Source organism: Mauremys reevesii, linkage group 1, assembly GCF_016161935.1.
Source record: "Mauremys reevesii isolate NIE-2019 linkage group 1, ASM1616193v1, whole genome shotgun sequence".
NCBI lineage: Eukaryota > Metazoa > Chordata > Testudines > Geoemydidae > Mauremys > Mauremys reevesii.
Genome location: NC_052623.1, coordinates 235,501,873 through 235,521,815, shown reverse-complemented (window position 1 = coordinate 235,521,815; position 19,943 = coordinate 235,501,873).

Genomic DNA, 19,943 nt, shown 5'->3' with positions numbered 1-19,943 from the left:
GGGGAGGAGGACAGCCATTTTGAAAAAAAGCCTGTAGCCTGCTAGATTAAGTTTTAGACTGTTAGAAGCATATTTTGTTTTCTTTTACTTGTAACTCTTTCTATCTTCATTTCTTATACGTGAACTCACTTAATGCTATGTATGTTTTGTTACATTTATTTCATTTTTACCATAAATCAACTGAGTGGTGTGTTTAAAGGGGCAGGGTATATTTACCCCCACTTCAGTTAATAAGCCATGATGTGTTTTTGTGTCTTTAGAGGAACAAACAAACCATATTATATCCCTGAACTGTCGAGGAGAAGGCTGGACATTGTGGAACACAAGGTTTGGGAAAAGTCAGGAATGGGAGTGTGTTGAGGGGGTCTCACTGCAAGTGGTAACCAAGGCTACTGGAAGCCAGAGATGGGTGGTGGGGTTGCCTGGAGTCAGGGCTGCCGAACTGGGCTGTCTAGCACATAGATACACAGGATGTGACCTGTATGTTAGCTGGCTAGTTTTGAGCAGCCCAGGTGGTATCTACAGCAGCCCATGATTACAGGGCTAGCGGTGACAATCCCTCACTGGTTTAGATTGCACCTCTTCACACAGCGCACAGTCAACCTGTGGAACTCCTTGCCTGAGGAGGTTGTGAAGGCTAGGACTATAACAGGGTTTAAAAGAGAACTAGATAAATTCATGGAGGTTAAGTCCATTAATGGCTATTAGCCAGGATGGGTAAGGAATGGTGTCCCTAGCCTCTGTTTGTCAGAGGGTGGTGATAGATGGCAGAAGAGATCACTTGATCATTGCCTGTTAGGTTCACTCTCTCTGGGGCACCTGGCATTGGCCACTGTCAGCAGACAGGATGCTGGGCTGGATGGACCCTTAGTCTGACCCAGTATGGCCGTTCTTATGTTCTTAATATGCCATTCTATATCTATCTATATAGATATAGATACACCCCCCCCCACCTTTAATTGTGTTAAACTTCAGAGAAAAAGGATTTTAAGCAGTTCTTTGGGTTGAGAAAGCTGTCTGCACCTGTATTAACCACTGGTCGTGAGCTTCTGATGGGAAGTCTTGCAGCTACTACCCAGTCAGGCCTGCTGGGTAAGTTGAACCACAGGATGCTGTCGCCTGGGACCTGGTCTAAAAAGGGGAGAAGCACCACATTCCACTCTAAGAGAGGTGAAAGCATAGGGCCTAACACCTGAAGGGTTGCATTTCAGAAAGTTCAGAGAGTCAAAGATGCAGCTATCCCTGTAGCCGTAACATATGAGCTTCCTATTTGATACAGACAACAGTAAGAATTAGTGCTACGTAAAGGGGGAAAGGCAGAATCTTTTAGACATAAGAACTCTACAGGACACATGCAGGCATGTTAATAATGGACAATACAGCTAAGAGGAGGCTTTTTATTAAAGTCTGTATTTGGTTGATCGAAGAAAAAGCTTAACAGTCACTCAGCTTGTGTTCCCCCCCCCCCACCCCCCAGAGCACATCATTTCAAGTATTTTTAGTTGTGAATGAGCTATATGGCCTTGTTTTTATTTTTGAAAAGCCATAGGAGCACATCAATGTTTCCTGACTTGAATCATAAGGACTTTTGTTTTAAAAAAATGCTTATACAATAACTTTTATCACCATTTTTTGCAATGCCTCATTTCAACAAAAGCAAATTGCAGTTTCAGATGGTTACATTTTATTTCTGAACTACTTAGTCCCCTTAGATTTCTCATTTTGAGATTTTTTTTAATGTGTTCCAGAACGTTTTGCCAAAGAACTGTTTGCTATGCTGCTTCCACTTGCTAATTATACACACTGGGCAAAATCTTCAAGTAGCTCAGCTGGAAGGGGAGTATCTCTGCAGGGGGAAAGGAAAGAAATTTCCCCTCTCCTGTTTGCAGAGAGGCAATGGAATCACTTGAATGTCCACTACATAGCTGGAGCAGTCCCTGTGGTGTGAGAAGAGATGGATTAGAGGATCTGTTTTCTGACCTTTTCTGCTCAGCCCTATCCTATCTCCAAGCCTCCCAACAACTGGTAAAGTAAAAAGCTCTTGCAGAGTTGCATTCTGTGCTGTACAGGGGGTGTTCACCACTCCCATGGGCATCCCAAATCCTGCCACCCCTTTTGATTCCATTGCAAGAGGGGCCTCCGTAGGACAGGGCATTCTTCAGTTTTACCAAGAATTCTTCATATTTATACAGTACATAACCCAGGTTAAGTCTGCTCAAAGTATGGCTCACATTTATCAAATAGACCACTGAAGCAGTGGTTACAAACTGAGTAAAGCAAAGACACAATGTCAGAATTTCTTTCTGGTTGATATTAACAGTGTTAATGCCAGTGGAAAGATCCAGCTATAATAGGTGATATTTTCTAGAAGAATGACTAAGCACATTTTATGAGGCAACATGATGTAAACACCCTCCTCTTTTGCATTTTGAGTTAGTCATCACCAGCAATTAGAAAAGGTTATTCTTAGGAATACAGTATTTGCCAGAAATAAGTGAGTCAGTGTTCTCAGATAATGAAATTTTGTCATGCACATGCTATATTGGACATAAGCAGCATTGCCTTCCTCTTAGAGAGCAAAACTGACAGAGAACTTCGCAAAATGTTTCTTGCTGAACTGAACGGGAAATGATTTTCCCATCCAATGAAAATTTGAGATTTCAAAATTTTTCCTGTTCCACATTTGGACAAACCTGAGACCTTTTGAAATTTGTGTATGAAAACAAGATTGCAAGTGAGAACAAGCGTATACTGCCTCAGAATAGCCAAGAGCCTGCTGGTCAGGGCACTGAAGTAGTTTATGGAAGACCCAAGTTCAAATCCCTGCTCTACCTGAGTCAGAACATCAGTCTTCAAAGTCATCTACCAGCCCCTTTCAAGGGCACTAAAACCATTTCCCCCCTCCCCGTCCCCAAATTTTATTACTTTCTTTTTAGGAAAAGTTGCTTTTCCCCTTCTCACTCCCTGCTGTGATTTCCCTATTAAATATCATAGACCTCCTTTTCTTTAATTTCATTTTTACAAGTCAATTATGCCTGGTAAAATTTCATCAAACGATGAAATTAGAGAAAAGACTACATGTTTTGCAAGTGGTAATATATATTGTATCACAGGCAACCTTACAAACCAAAGTCTCATAACTTTGTATGGCAGTGAAAGATCCCATGGAACTTGTGGTAAGGTTACAGATTTACCCTGGCATACTAGATAAAATTTCCCTCCCTGAACTGTTATGCAGCATCAGGGATGGCCTGAAGGATAAAATCCCAGACAAATGAACTGTGGTGGCAGCGGTAAAGGTGAGTGTAGCATCAGGGGGCAGGTGGAAATGAAATGGGCTGAAGAGGCCTGAAAGCAGATTACAGACCTCTCTACCCAGTCTCAGCTACAATGAGCTCATCCACTCAAAGGAAAAACTCACTGAAGTTCATCCAGCTCCTATCTGTGACACAAGCATATCAGGGTTAGATGATGGGCAGAAGTGGCCTGGGTAATATTTTGTGCAGTCCACAAAATTCAATCAAGCATGTTGCATGAAGAGATCGCTCCTCCCCCACTCCTCAGGAAATGGCCTTTTGTCATAAAAGAAAGCTCTCAATTTAAGATTAAAATGTTCCACTTTTTAGGAAAAATATCCATGATACTTAAAAACAAAAATCCAAAACAAAACAAAAAAACCCACACATTTGCCATAATTTGTATTGAGATTGTTTGAAAATTTCCTTACTGAAAATCCAGCTGTCAGTTAAAAGTGGGCCTCTGTAAACAATTAATTTTTAACAGAAATTTTTATTAAAATGTATCATGGAAACTTTAGTAAAAACAGACAATATGTCCATTTTGAACCCTATAAAATGGAAAACCATGAAACTGAAAATGTTAATGAAATTTTTCCTGTTTTTCAATAAGCTATAATAATGCAGAGCAGTGGATGGGGACTGGGTGAAGCCTAGTGCATCAGGCAGTGATTGCTGTGTTGGGTGTGCACTTGTGGTAGTTTACTCTCTCCCTTGGAGCAGTGGGGAAAGCAAGAGGGAGACTTATTATCCAGCGTTTTCCAGACTCAGTGGAACAACTCTCTGCCCCTTACTCTGTGTTATGTTCATAACATACACACAGAAAAGTTAGATAAGAACAAATACTCTTTGTGGAAGGTTGCAATGCAATACAACTTTATTTCTTTGAATTCAGACTGGTAACATACAAGAGCCAAAAATCAGAGAGAAAGAAAACAGGCTGCTCTAAGGCAATGAAACAACTCACCCTGGGTCAGATTGCAATCTAATGGTCTAGCCCATGAATTGTTGGATCCTTTAATATTTTACCTTTTTATAACATATTTCATCCTATTCTATGGAAGTGAATTTTGGAGACGCTAACGTTGGTAAGAGAAAATAGTGCCTGCAACAAGAAATTTCATACAGAATTTTCAAATGCATATTGTTGGAAAGGAGGAAGAAACTGACTGATCAATAATGTTATACTGCCAGCCATGAACAATGCTTGAAGAGATGCTAGACAGTCACTGTTTACGTGGATCCATATAAGCTCTGAAAGAATGTTGAAAATCCAAAAGAGAACTGGCAGTTTAATATGTATACAATAAAAGTGCTGCACAGGATCCAGCAAACAACTGGATTCCTCATCACGGAATCATTTTGTAAGATAAGACCTGCAAACCTTACTCATGTGAGTAGCCCTCTGGAAATCAATAGGGCTATTCAATGTAAGAACTACTCACATGAGTAATGGCTGAAGGAGCATGGCTGAGGTACTAAATCAGTGAAGATATGATGGCTTGCTGCAGAAAGTACCATGAAAGAGCTGGAGTGAGGAATAAGAGGGGCAAAGAAAGGTTGTGGTGCTTCAGGGAGAGTATGGCTACAAGAAAAGGCTTTATAAGAGTTCTTAGAATTACATCCAGGATATGAAAAGAGGTAAATGCTCAGACACATTTGAAACTAAAATAAATTCAGAATTCCAGAGATGAGCATTGTTATCATTCATGTTTCCTACTTACAGTACAATGTATGCATATTTCCTATAGACAAGGCCTGGGGGGAAGACTGAATTCAAATGAGGTATGCCATAGCTCAGCTGTCTGAGTCAGCCTGATTATACTTTCATATATTCAAGAAGACTTACAAATGGATTGTGTGCTTTTTATTTTGAAAATGTCCTTGTCTACATGACAATCAGCAAATTCAAAACTATAGTCCTTTCAAGGACACTTGTCCTGTGCACAGGAAGGTGGGGAAATATTGATAACGAGCTGAAAATTTTTCTGGCTCCCAACAGATGGAAATAAAGGGCAAGATGGAGGGTTTCTAGTACCAAAGCTAAATATTAAGTATTTCTTTTATTTGCTTTGAAAAAGTCATTTCAGTCATGAATACACTAGTATGACCACAAATTCTCGACTCCATATATCCTGCCACAGGCTCCTTATTCTCTCCAAAAATACAATTCAGTGTCTATTTGTGGCCTTCAACTTTTTGTAACACTCTGGGTCCCCCTCCCTTCAGCAGCCTCGGGGGAACAGTAGGATCTCTCTGTAGCCTTTTATTTATTTAAAGTGAATTTTGTAATGTGGTATTACACCACCATGGGTTCACCTCTGGTGGCTACAGTTTCAAGCTTAACAGAGTGAAAGTCACCTCTCTCTTGCTTGTTTTAGATTTAGAGTCCCTAGGAACACGTAAAGACCAAGGGTAGTGACCACACATATATTTGCAAGTACAAGATCTAGTCTGTTTTAGAAGTTTTATTAGAGCTACAAATACCTAAGCATATAGAAATTCCATAAAGACCTATGCACAAGTTACAAATATGGTTATACTCACATCCTTAACAGCAGCATTAGGGTATGATGGGTCTCATCTGTAGAGGGATGGTTCCCGCTGGAGTTTCCCATAGGGAGCTCTATTTTCCTAATTTAGGCACCTTCATTTTTATAATGCAATTATGACTGTACGTCACTAGTATTTACATATGTCGTGCACCTTGTGGTTAGGGCATGTGTTATACCCAGTAGTCACATTTTTATCTTATAAGCAAAAAATTACTTACTATTAATTTTTTGCAATATCTCCCATTGGTTCATCTTTTCCCATAATCTAGTTGTTCTTTGGTCCCTTGCTGATATCAGCATTTCTTAACTCCAAGGCCCAAAATTGCTAAGCTAAAGTCTTGCAGGCATTGTGTTTCAGCCCTACTTACTTAGATATCTAATACACAATTATTCCTTCTACATACTGATCAATCTTATACTTCTATAATTCTGCAACATACATAATAATATATGACATAACATTTAATTATAAAACAATAAATGAACTAAAATAATTGGCTACATCTCCATCCATGCTCCCCATCCCCCCAGAGTCCTAATCACTGCACTCTGCCATGTGTCAGCCTTGTCACTGACCCACCTAGTCTATATAATATTTTTCAATTCCTGCCAGAAAGTGTGTTGATTTCTCTGTTCCTATTTTTAAAAACCAAGTTTTACTCTTATCTGCACCTCTATCTTACCTAGTTTGTTGATCTAGTCACTGTGGTGGTGCATGCTGTACTCCACATCTTTGTCTAGGAAGATGCTCAGATAGCTTGGCTGGGTCAACTTGGGTGGAGCTATGGTTCACTGCCTCATTATGTCTCCCCTATCTGCAGGAATATGGAAGCAAGGGTTAATAAGTGACTAGAAAGCCAAAACAGCTGCGTTTTTTACGCTACACATGACACAGCTGATATGTAGAAAAGGAGAAAGAGAAAAGTAGTCATGGGAGTGTAGGGTAAAAGATTGGACACTGCCTGTTGCCCTGGTGCATAGGGAGAAATTATTTATTGCATTGGAAAGGGACTGTTTATACCCAAGAAAGGAGAGCAATATTTTGATTTGTTGGCTACTCTCTCTACTGGGCAAGCAGAGCCCATCATGTAACATTTACTGGTAGGACATTCCATGTGTTGAGAAGAGCTAAAGTTTGGCTAATATTCTAGCCAAATGCAGGTAATGATTGCTTTGTATGCTAAAAAGTACACTGATATGAATGTTAGTACTGATATGTTCACATTTTTGTAGTGAATTTTTAGTAATATCTTCAAGAACAAAGAAAAACCCCAAAACATTAGAAGCCCAATTTTCTTGCAGAAGGTCTGCCATTCCTGGCAGTCTCCCCTGAGTTCACTTTACAAGCTGAGCAGGTTTTTTGGAAAGAGTCCACACAAACATAAGGCTGTGGATGTGTTTAGGTTGTTAACCAATCCCTTTCTTTAGAAGCAGTGACAGTGATACTAAAAAAAAGGTTGATCTTTCCAACTATTGTTTTATGTGTAACCTTTCAGCAAGAGAAAGTAATTGACAAAGTGGCTGCTGCCTAATGAACAGTTGTCAGCCAGGACATCTTCTCACTCATGGTTTGAACTTTGCCCATCTGATCTGAAACACTCCTTGTCTGGCTCTCCAGTGGTTGTTGCATCTGGAGCAAATGCAGGATGTGTGCCACTATTACTTTTGGTGGAGATTTTATGAATCATAGAATACCAGGGTTGGAAAGGACCTCAGGAAGTCATCTAGTCCAACCTCATGCTCAAAGCAGGACCAATCCCCAGACAGATTTTTGTCCCAGATCCCCAAATGGCCCCTTCAAAGATTGAATTCAGAACCTTGGGTTTAGCAGGCCAATGCTCAAAGCACTGAGCTATCCCTTCCCCCTTTTTTAAATAATAATTGGAGATATACCTATCTCCTAGAACTGGAAGGGACCTTGAAAGGTCATCGAGTCCAGCCCCCTGCCTTCTCTAGCAGGACCAAGATTTTTGCCCCAGATCCCTAAGTGGCCCCCTCAAGGGTTAAACTCACAACCCTAGGTTTAACAGGCAATTTTCAAACCACTGAGCTATCCCTCCCCCCTACTGATGGCACTATAGCTCAAGTTCAGAAGAGTTTGAAATGATTCAGACCAAGATGGTGCTTCATTTGTTTTCACATTCATGGGTCTAGACCACTCATTCCTGGGGGGAAAAAACAAACGTGGATGATCTGGGTCTTAGTGTTGCTTTGAATTTTTATCATGTTCTAAATATGTCCATAACAGGGCTGGCCTTACCAGGAGGCAAACTGAGGCGGCTGCCTCGGATGCCAGACTTGGGGGGCGGGGAGGCGGCACCACTAGGACCCAGAGTGTAGAAAATTGTGTCTGCTGCTGGTGCATATGTATTCTCTCTGCTCTAGATGCAGAGAGATGGTGGAGTGTTGTGCTGGAGGAAGGAGGGCATGAGAGTTGTAACAGGCAGGCAGGAGACAAGATGAGAGGGAATAACAGAAAGCAGCAGGAGCTGCAGGGAGAGAGCGGAGGAGAAGACTCTTATGTACTTCTCTAGCACCCTCAGGAGCCTGGACTGATTAACACCAGCTTCTCAGGGAGCTTCCTGTTTCCTGCTGCTTCCCTGAACCCACTTGAGGAGAACAGGCAGTCAACTGAAGTAGTAGGAGCCAGTTAGGCCCTTAGGACACTGATATCTTCCCTCACTCAGGCCCTGCTACCAGCCTGCTTATTTGTCCCCTTCAGCTGAGTGTTCAGAGCCACTATAGCTGGCACAGATCAGCAGCCATGAGTGAAAGAAGAAAACGCCCCTCTGGGGCAGCATTCAGAAAAAGCAAGCAAGCAAAGGAAGCTTTTCTATCTAATCAGGAAGGAGCTCTCCTGAGATACATAGACACAAATGTTCACGGTGAGCCTTCCAGCCCCAGTGAAGATGTGACTGGTGAGGAGATGCCTGATCTTCCAGTTAATCAGAGTGCAGGTAACCTGGCAGCTACTGCAGCATCCATATCTCCATCTCAAATGAATGTAACCATGCACATTCCTGAAAAAAAGTATAGATCAGAGAAGAGTGTGGTGGAGGCACAAGAAACAGATGCTGCTGATGATGATGATGCTTGCATCCGACGAAGTGGGTATTCACCCACGAAAGCTCATGCTGCAAAACATCTGTTAGTCTATAAGGTGCCCCAGGATTCTTTGCTGCTTTTGCTCAGTTTAGTTCCTTAAGTCTAGATGATCCAGGACTGTGAACCCACTTGGGACTTCCTTGTAGCCTGAGGGACTTCCTTGTACCGCATGGGCCGCAGCAAGTGAAAAACTTCATGTTCCCCAAAGACAATCAAAATAGAAGTTTCCATCCAACACATTACTGGCGTGAAATCCCCAATGGTGACCAAGTGGAGAGGCCATGGCTTATGTACTCAAAAACTCAGAATGCTGCATACTGTTTTTGTTGCAAACTCTTCCAGTCTAATGTTCCAGCCACATTGGGTTCTACAGGAACAAAGGACTGGAATAATCTGGCTAGAAATCTGGCATGCCATGAGAAGGCAGCAAATCACCAGAGAGCATTCCATAGGTGGAAAGAGCTTGAGATGAGACTAAGGTTAAAGGCCACCATAGATAATCAGCATCAAGAGAAGATTGCATCAGAGTCTCTTTACTAGTAAAATGTTCTGAAAAGGTTCATTGCCATTGTGAGAATGCTTGCTACCCAAAACATAGCACTGCGTGGCACTTCAGATCAGCTATATGCGCCAAACAATGGAAACTTCCTTAAAACAGTGGAGCTGATGGCTGAGTTTGATGCTGTACTCCAGGAGCATCTAAGAAGAGTCACCACCCAAGAAATGTACACACCCCACTATCTTGGAAAAACAATTCAAAATGAGATCATACAGTTACTGGCAACAAAAGTCAAAAAGAAGATTGTGGCAGATCTGAAGTCATAAGAACATAAGAATGACCGTACTGGGTCAGACCAAAGGTCCATCTAGCCCAGTATCTGTCTACCGACAGTGGCCAATGCCAGGTGCCCCAGAGGGAGTGAACCTAACAGGCAATAATCAAGTGATCACTCTGCTGCCATCCATCTCCATCCTCTGACAAACAGAGGCTAGGGACACCATTCTTTACCCATCCTGGCTAATAGCCATTTATGGACTTAACCACCATGAATTTATCTAGTTCTCTTTTAAACGCCGTTATAGTCCTACCCTTCACAACCTCCTCAGGTAAGGAGTTCCACAAGTTGACTGTGCGCTGTGTGAAGAACTTCCTTTTATTTGTTTTAAATCTGCTACCTATTAATTTCATTTGACAACCCCTAGTTCTTGTATTATGGGAATATGTAAATAACTTTTCCTTATCCACTTTCTCCACACCACTCATGATTTTATATACCTCTATCATATCCCCCCTTAGTCTCTTCTTTTCCAAGCTGAAGAGTCCTAGCCTCTTTAATCTTTCCTCATATGGGACCCTCTCCAAACCTCTAATCATTTTAGTTGATATTACCATTATTCTGGACTGCACACCTGACATCAGCCATACGGAACTGTAACAGGGTTCACAACCCGCCCCTCTTCGTGGGGCCCGCTTGCTGCCCCAATAAGGCTCAGAGAGGCTTCAGGGTTGTGCAACACCCATGTCTTTATTTACCTAGTTATCCCACCACCAGTGTCTATCTATTTACAAGCTTTACAGGATTATTCAACCTCTTTTACAGGCAGAGGCAGCCTTCAGCTAGGAGGCCTCCAGTTCCCTCCCTGACTGACTTCTCTCTGGCTGCCCCTCACCTTCTGGCTCCCTCCCAGCTAAGCCAGCAGGTGTTGCCAATCCTCAGGCCAGCATCAGGCTTTTTCCATCAGCCCCATTCTATTTCCTGTGATTGGAGCTGACTGGGCAGGGGCTAATTAGGTGCTTTTGCACTAGCACCCTGCTATCGGAGTAAATGACTTTAATGGTGCATTTTGTCACAACAACAGAACCTAGTGAAAATGTCCCTGCAATGGTGACTGTCACAGAGCATTTTCTAGAATTTATTGACATTGATGATACTACAGGAGCTGGTATGACAAATGTGCTCCTTAAAAAGCTGGAAGATATGGGAATTGCGATAGCTGACATGAGAGGTCAGGACTACGATAATGGTGCCAACATGAAAGGAAAGAACAGAAGAGTGCAGACACGGATCCAAGAGTTAAACCGTTGGGCTTTTTTTTGTCCCATGCAGTTCTCATTCATTGAACTTGGTGGTCAGTGATGCAGCATCAGCTTCTAGTGAGGCTGCTGAATTTTTTAATGTAATTCAAAGCATCTATGTATTTTTCTCTGCATCAACTCATCGATGGCAAATTTTGAAGCAACATCTGGGAACATCTTCTCTGACACTGAAACCACTGAGTGCCACACGATGGGTAAGTCGAGTGGAGATGATAAAGCCTATCAAACACCAAATTGGGAAGATAGAAGATGCCATAGTTGCCATTATGGAGGATAATGCTATGACAGGAACTGTTCGTGGGAGAACAGTGGCAGAGGGAAATGGAATCACCAGAAACATACATAACTTCAAATTTCTGTGTGGCTTAGTGTTGTGGCATGACATACTGTTTGAAATAAATGTTGTAAGCAAGAGACTCCAAGGTGTTGACCTTGATATATCTGGAGCAATGGAACAACTGGACAAAGCAAAGTCATTCCTACAGTCTTACCAGTCAGGTGGGGGATTTCAAAACCTTCTGAAGAGTGCACAGAAGTTGGCAGAGGAACCTCACACTGAAGCTATTTTCCCACCCATTCAAGAACACAAGAGTCACCGAAGAAGACGACATTTTGATTATGAGGCTTTGGATAATCCCATAAGAGACCCTAAACAACAATTTAAAGTTGAATTCTTTAACCAGGTGCTAGATTGTGCAATACAGTCAGTTGAACGTTTCATGCAGCTCAAGGAACACAGCAGTATATTTGGGATAAGAACATAACATAACATAAGAACATAAGAACATAAGAACATAAGAACATAAGAAAGGCCGTACCGGGTCAGACCAAAGGTCCATCTAGCCCAGTATCTGTCTACCGACAGTGGCCAATGCCAGGTGCCCCTGAGGGAGTGAACCCAATCTCTCTCCTGCCATCCATCTCCATCCTCTACAGACAGAGGAGGGGGGGACACCATTTCCCCATCTCCTGGCTAATAGCCATTTGGACTTAGCCACACCATCAATCCAGTCCCCTTTCCCTTTTATATATAGTCTAGTCCTAAACCTCCTCCTCAGGGGGGAGGAGAGTTAGTTGTGACTGTGCTGCGCGTGAAAGAACTTTTTTTTTTTTTTTTTTTTAAACTGCCTATTTATTTTTTTTTTTTTTGACCCTGTTCTATGTATATGTGAATAAGTAAATAACTTTTCTTTTTCCACTTCTCAACATCACTCATGATTTTATATTATTCTATCATGTCCCCCTTTCTCTTTTCTTTTCCAAACTCCTAGTCCCTCCTTAATCTTTCCTCTTTCCTCCTTCTCTCTCCCTAAAAAACCCCATTTTTTTTTTTTCTTTTTTTTTTTTTTTTTTTAGTTTAGTTTTTTTTTTTTTTGAGGGAGACCACATCTGTAGTACATATTCGAGATGGGGGTGCCATGGATTTATATATAATAAATAATATATTCTCAGTCTCTTCTTCTATCCCCTTTTAATTTTTTTAACACCTTTTTTTTTTTTTTTTTTTTTGCTGCACACTGCACACACATCTGGATGTTGTATGATATTCCAAAACTCCTCACTATACCTGAAGAAGACCTATACCAGCAGGGCACTAGAGACAGTGTTGACACATGATGACATGTGTGATATTGATGCAAGTGATTTAGGTGATGAACTGAAAGCCCTTTCAAGATACATTTCAGCAGGATCAACTCCAAAGGCTGTTCTGGAATATATGTGCACAAATAAGATGACTACCCTCTTTCCAAATGCTTTTGTTGCTCTGTGCATACTTCTAACACTTCCTGTAACAGTTGCCAGTGGAGAATGCAGCTTCTCCAAGCTGAAGTTAATAAAAACACATCTATGCTCCACAATGACACAGGAGAGGCTGGTCGGCCTTGCAACCATCTCAATAGAGCATGAGCTGGCCCAGACTGTGGACCTTCAGGAAGCAGTTCAAATATTTGCAACCAAGAAGGCATGGAAAGCACCACTTTGATTATTCAACCAGATAAAAATGCCAGTGTTTACTATGCAGACAAGAAAAGTTACGTTTGCTGTTCAGGCATTTGAAAGTTAAGTGTTACTTAAAATTTTTGAGCAAGGCATTTTAGGTTGTTAGTTCTCCTTTATTGGGGTAGGTAGCAGAGCAGTACAATGAGAGGAGTAGAACAGGAAGAAGGTAGAATTGAGACCTTTCAAAGTTTTGGCCCAAGTGCAAGGGCACGTCATTTGAGCTCCCTGCCTCAGGTGCCAAAATGTTGTGGGGGCCATAATTATTTCTAGTGACCTGTATTTTTAGGAGATAAATCTGTGCTCTAAAGTGATGTGTAAAGTGGTATAAAACAGATCATCCCCTTATACTAACTAGAACCATGTCAAGCTGAAACTTGTGTTGTATCACTGCTTTGTTTAGCCTCTTAAACAAGTCATTTTTGCAGCCTGTGTGGATTTTTCTAAATTGAGCACTACTTTGCCTTCTTTTCCCTATACAAGGTAACAAAAAACTCATAAGACAAAGGATTTCTATGGTATCACAGTGATGCTGAGAGAGTTTTAAAGTCCTATATGTAGTGCCTTTTCTTCCTTTATTGCTCTTCACAACACCAAAAGAAAATACACTTTAGAAATACTGTACACACCAAGCACTGCATGCACTAGAGCCAGTCCTATAGTCTATAGCTCCTTAACCCATACCCTATGTGTGACATTGCACTCCACGTGTTTTATGGAAATATGCTTATGAGTGAAAATATAATGTAACTGAAATACGCTTTATGAAGAAGGTCTCTTGCAAGGCATTGCTACAAAGCTTATAATCTACTGAGTGTATTCATCCTATTTGTATGAATGTATCATTCTTGTATCTGAAGCTAGAAATATGAAGTATTACTCTGAAGTCCTATTGTAACTAGGCAAAGTGTGGGCCATTAATGATGGCTTGGAATCTTGAAGGATCCCATTAACTGGGACAATTGGTTGTGAATGGCTCTGTTTACTCGCAAACCTTCCTGGGTATGTGCAGGCCAGCCCTGAAAGAATGGAGAATAAGGCATTACAGTGACATATAATCTTGTTACCTGGTATTGGAATCCATCTTAAACCTGATGCTTTTCCATTTAGAAGGATGGGTTGGGACCCAAAGAGACAAAAGATTCCTGCCTTGTGCCAAAGTTATCAAAGGGGATGGAACAGAACAAAGGGGGCTGCCAATCATGAGAAATCCCCTAGTTACCACCTGAGCTGGAACTAACAAGAACTGTACCAGGGGAAGGATTGGGGCCAGACTAAGAAAGAGTGTAGTCTGTGAAAGAAACTTATTGGAACATCTGAGGGTGAGATTTACCTGTATTCAGTTTCTTAAACATGTATTAGCTGGGGGGGAATCTCTGTCACACACTGTCTCCTGCTTTCTAGCGACCACTTTCTCATCACTTGTACTACTGTGCCAGTTAGTCCAAAGAGTAGGTTTAAAAATTTAGCCACAGATGTCAAGAAGCTATTAAGTTTCTTCATTACTTCTGCCTGTTTTATTTTCTCTAAGGCCTTATCTAAACTAGAAAGGGTTTTCTGGTATAGCTATACTAACAAACCCTTCTAGTAAAGGCCAGTTTATACCAGAAAGAGTTCTTTTCCTGGTATAGCTCAGGCCAGTTCCCCAAACAAACTATATTATATCAGCAAAAGGGCTTTGTTGATGGTGTAAGTGCATATACAGTGCGGCTGGTGCTGGTATAGCTATGTTGGCCAGGAGTGTGATTTCCCCCTCCCAACCAACCAAGCTCTTCTATCAAAACTTTTAAGTTTACACCAGGAAGAAGTGAAGAGATCTGACGTGCTGGTGTGAAGGGTGCTAAAAGAGTGCAAAAAAACCCTTTGTGATGAATAATGGGCAGCACTAGGAAAAATCAGGGGTTAAGTATACAAATCTCCATAATGTTAGTGTTCACACTCTTTAATTTTAATCTCATCTGATCTGTATTAAGAAGGTCTAATTGAAGTACAATGAATAGCCTGCTGTCACATGGCATACCACTCACCACCAGACAGGTACCTCCTCCTGGTACTCTGGGGATTAGCTCAAAACTGACATGCCTACATCCAGTTTGCACACCAATCACCCCAGCCACCTACAGCTCCTCTTGAAGCCTCAGGAACCACAGTGTCCTCATTGTGGCTCAGCCCTCAAGCCATGTCTCTGTCCAGGAGAGTTTAACACCTCAATAGTCCTAGGCAGTTTTCTTGCTCACTGCCTCAGGGTCATTCACTCAGTGTGGCTAATAGAGTAAACCAGGCCTCCACCCTCTTCTCTGGGTTCCAGCCCAGGAACTCTCAGCTCAGCAATCTGGTCTCTGTCTCTCTCTCTCTTCCTACCATCAGTTCTCCTTTTCTTCCTAGGCCTACCATTTCCCAAAGTCTCCTCCTTTGTCCCAGGGAGTCTCTGTAGTTTTGACTCATTAATCCCTTTCTCTTACAAGTGCCTATCTTTTCCTAGCCACCCTGTTGCCTTTCAGCTCCTGGGCTTTATAGGCCCCACCTATTCCTGTGCAGCTGAGCCTCCTTAATCAGATGTCTAATGGGCTAATTGGCTCATCTGGCTTGCATTAAACCCTGCAGGGTGAATGTGGGGTAGTCACCCCATCACACCTGCCAAAATGCAAAGGTTATGTGTGCCAAACATTTAAGCAGGGGACCTATGGCTGGGACACATTGTAGATGAATGATGCATACTAATTGTCAGCCTGGAGCGAACCTTGATTGAACCATCAGCCAAGATTTGCAAAACTAACAGCACTGGTGCTAACTGCCAAATTTCTCACAACAAACCCAAACTATGTCCTCATTATTTTATATTCAACATTTTTAAACCTATTTTTTAAAACAGAAGAATATATAGTCTCAACACCTCAAGTTGTTATATAGTGAATTTCCAAGCTAAGTAGTATTGGGCTAGGTCTGTACTTGGGCAGGAATACTCCAGGGCAGTGGTTTTCAACCTGTGGTTCGTGGGCCCCTCGGGGTCTGCAGACTATGTCTAAGATTTCCAAAGGGGTCTGCACCTCCATTCAACATTTTTAGGGGTCCACAAATGAATAAAGGTTGAAAACCACTGCTCTAGAGAAAACATAGATACTATAATGAGTGGTGTTTGTAACAAACAGTCTCTGAATCAACAACCAATATCCATTATAAAGCTCTGTTTTATCTTCACTATATTTTTGGCTTGCCAGATTGGCATAGACTAACAATTTACTCTGAAGACAAAGGAGAACATTCTAACAAAGTACAAAGAAAAGTCAAACTGTATGAATTATTTAACAATTACCCTGATATAAAAATGATTTTTTTCTAACATTTCTTTATCTCCCCCTAGCTCCTAAATAGCTTGTTACTTCTTCATCAAGCTTAAATCTCCTTTAAAAAATTATGTTGGCAGGGGTACTGGAACAATGTTTATAGTGGGGGTGCTGAGAGCCACTGAACTAAACTGTAACTCCTGTATATAATGGAAACCACTTCAAGCCCAGGGGTGCTGCAGCATCCCCCACATTCCTAGTTCCAGCACTTATGTATGTTGGCTACATTTGAAGAAAATAGATTAGAGCTATGCAAAGCTATTAACAAGCTCTGTTGGGGATAGTTTGGAGGTCAGTCCTATCAACACTGATGTCAATGAGAGGTATGTGTGTATGCAGGCAGTGATGAGCTGCCAAAATCTTAACAACCGGTTCCCTATAAAAAATTCTGATTTAAGGTGGGGGGGGAGCGGGGGAGGAGCCAGGGAGAGATCCTCGTGGGGCCGGATGCCCCTGCAGGGCCTGGGCCAATTGCCCCACTTGCCCCCTCCCCTCTTCTCTGGCCAGCCCTGGAGCTTGCAGCAGCCCCCCCCCACACACACATACCTTGCTGGGCCATTCAAAAAGCGGCAGCAGGACGACTCTGGAGCTCAGCTGAGCTGCCCAGCTGGTGCCGGCGGCTGGCCACGCTGCAGCTGGGGGGAAGCGGGGGAAGGGCTGGGGGAGCCTCAGCCTCCCCAGCTGGGAATCCTGGGAGCAACAGGATGGTCCGGCCCACAGACCAGAGTTCTTTGCCCACCCTCTGGCCCTTTAACAACCGGTTCTCCACGGAGGTCTAATTTTAGCAACCGGTTCTTGAGAATCTGTGGGAACCTGCTCCAGCTCACCACTGTATACACCTCTACTTCAATATAACGTGACCCGATATAACACAAATTCGGATATAACACGGTAAAGTAGTGCTCCGGGGCGGGGCAGGGCTGTGAACTCCAGAGGATCAAAGCAAGTTCGATATAACACCGTTTGTCCTATAACGCAGTAAGATTTTTTGGCTGCTGAGGACAGCGTTATATCGAGGTAGAGGTGTATATGCACATTCATACACACACACACATATTCACAGCCCCACTGATTTATTTGAAACAGTATCCATTACTCTGGACCATATCCTCATTTGCAGTTAAGGGGCATTCAGAGCAGGCGAGAAGGGGTATGTGTGCATAGGGTGACCAGATGAGAGGGAGAAAATATTGGAACACATGGGGGACGGAGCAGCGAGGAGGAAAAAATAAAAGCTGAATGGTGCCGGCGAAGCACCAAAATCAATCAATCAATCAATCAATAAATAAAAAAGGCGAGTGCTTCTGGCGAAACGAAATATTGGGACAAATTGCTTCCCGACTAAAGATCGGTTGGGATGCGGGACAAACACCTAAATATCGGGACGGTCCCAATTTTATCGGGATGTCTGGTCACCCTACGTGTGCACAGCTTTCTGAACATCAGGGAAGATCTGGACCCTGATGTGTGTGGGACATGTTGCTGTCTATTGGGTGGTTGAAGCTTAGAAAGAATATATAGAATATAACTCTAGTGAGCTCTTTGGCTCAGTTGATGGAGCTCTGTATATTTAAAAAAACAGGAGTACTTGTGGCACCTTAAAAAGAAAAACAATTTTATTTAAGAGCTTTCTTTAGCTCTAAAGCTCACTTCTTGATGCATCATCCGAGAAAGAGCTTAGCTCCATCATAACTCATCTAAAAGGTGTTGTTTAATCTTTACTGCTGTTTTTTATGGATTGAGATACTAACTAACACTGCTCTACCCTGTATATTTAAAGTTAGAGAACCAGGATTCTAGTCCCAAAGGTAAGAGTTTGACCATTGTTTAGGCTATAATAGAATCATTATAAGGCTCCAACCCACTCAAACAACAACAAAACTTCTGTCTTCAGAATCTCTTTGAGAATGTGTTCTGAAACCTTTAATTAAACCAAATCATTACTGTGGAACAGAGGGCCTAGATGACTTGCCAAAGATTACACAAGAAGCTTGTGACATAGCTGGGAACAGACCTCTGATGAAATAAACCCAGAGCTTATCCTCATTCAAATTAGTTCAAATCTCTATACTTAGTTCGGGTAGGCCCACTATAAAATGGGCTAATCATGTGCCCCCATCATTGTTGAGTGTTTTGAGATCTAGAGATGAAAAAGCAGTATATTAATACAAAGTATTGGCCCAGACCGCTCCCTGTAGATCTGTGAACAATGTAGCTACCTATGGCCTTATTTATAAAACCCAAGCACTTAAAAGCAACTGACTGAACAGCCAACGTAGCTGAAAATTCCTTCTAACCCTGAAAAACTGCTTTAAACCCCCTTTGGTAGAGACCTAAACAAGGAAACTATCCTTACAGTTATTGCTGCATGCTGTGTGTTGCATAATATTTGTGAGAGCAAGGTGAGAGAGTTGCCTGGCTGAATAAGTTGCTTGCCAGCCAAGGGCAGGCAGGCTGCTGATTTTGAACAGGCTGAAATTAGCACAGTTACCACCACTGACATTGCTAGTGCTTTTCAGGTCAGAGAAGCGTTAAACAGCAAGTGTTAGCCTGACACTGTTTGTTTTTGAATACTATTACATAACTGCAGATGTATTGTAGGCGATGCCTGAATACATTAATTTTTATAAATGTACAAAAACCTTTGTGGATGAATGAAGTCTTTTCTAGCCCTTGAGGTAGCATCATAATTCCACTGCTCACAGCAAACAAGCATAAACTTATGCACAGCTGGTCCTTTACTTACAACACAACAGCACTATATAGGCAGAGTGCAACATGCAGCATAAGAGGGCTAGAGGCTGCCCCAGGAAATATGCAGCCAGTCTTTTCCAGGAAGATTTCCTCACTGCCCCTCCACAGGTGATGGTGAAATAGTGCCCGTGAAACTAATTCAGGCCCCTTCCCTTGTGTGCATGTCAGACTTTAATGACATGATCACATACTGTTTTCCCCCATAGGACCCCTGTCTCGTTCAGTGCACAGAAAAGATGGTGGTCAATTAATGACCAACCATTCAATGACCATTTTCTCCTCATTGCTTAATGTGTGGCCCCAGGCCTTCTTTAGTCATGCTATTCAAACCCTGCTCTGAAGACAGAATTATTCATTACCACACAGGCTTTTCCATAGTGCACATCCATATTGTATCTGAGCGCTTCATAAATATTAATCAATTTATTTTCACAGCACCCTGTAAATTAAGGCAGTGCTGTTATTCCCATTTTACAGATGGGTAACTGAGGCACAGATATATTAAGGTCAAGAGTATTTGCTACTTTTGGAGGCTCAATTGAGACACTTAGGACCTGATTTTTCAAAGCACTTAGCATTATATAGCACTTAATACATTCAAATCACAGCTGCCATTGATTTCAGCTTCCGCTGTGAGTGCTTAGAACTTCTGCAAATCAGACCCCAGCACCTCAAGTCCCCATAAATAAGGAACACACAATTAGTGACCACCTGTAAAAAAGTCTTTAAAAGGTTTAAGTGATTTGCATAGTATCACATAGGAATTCTGTTAAGGTTGCCCAGGAAACCTTAA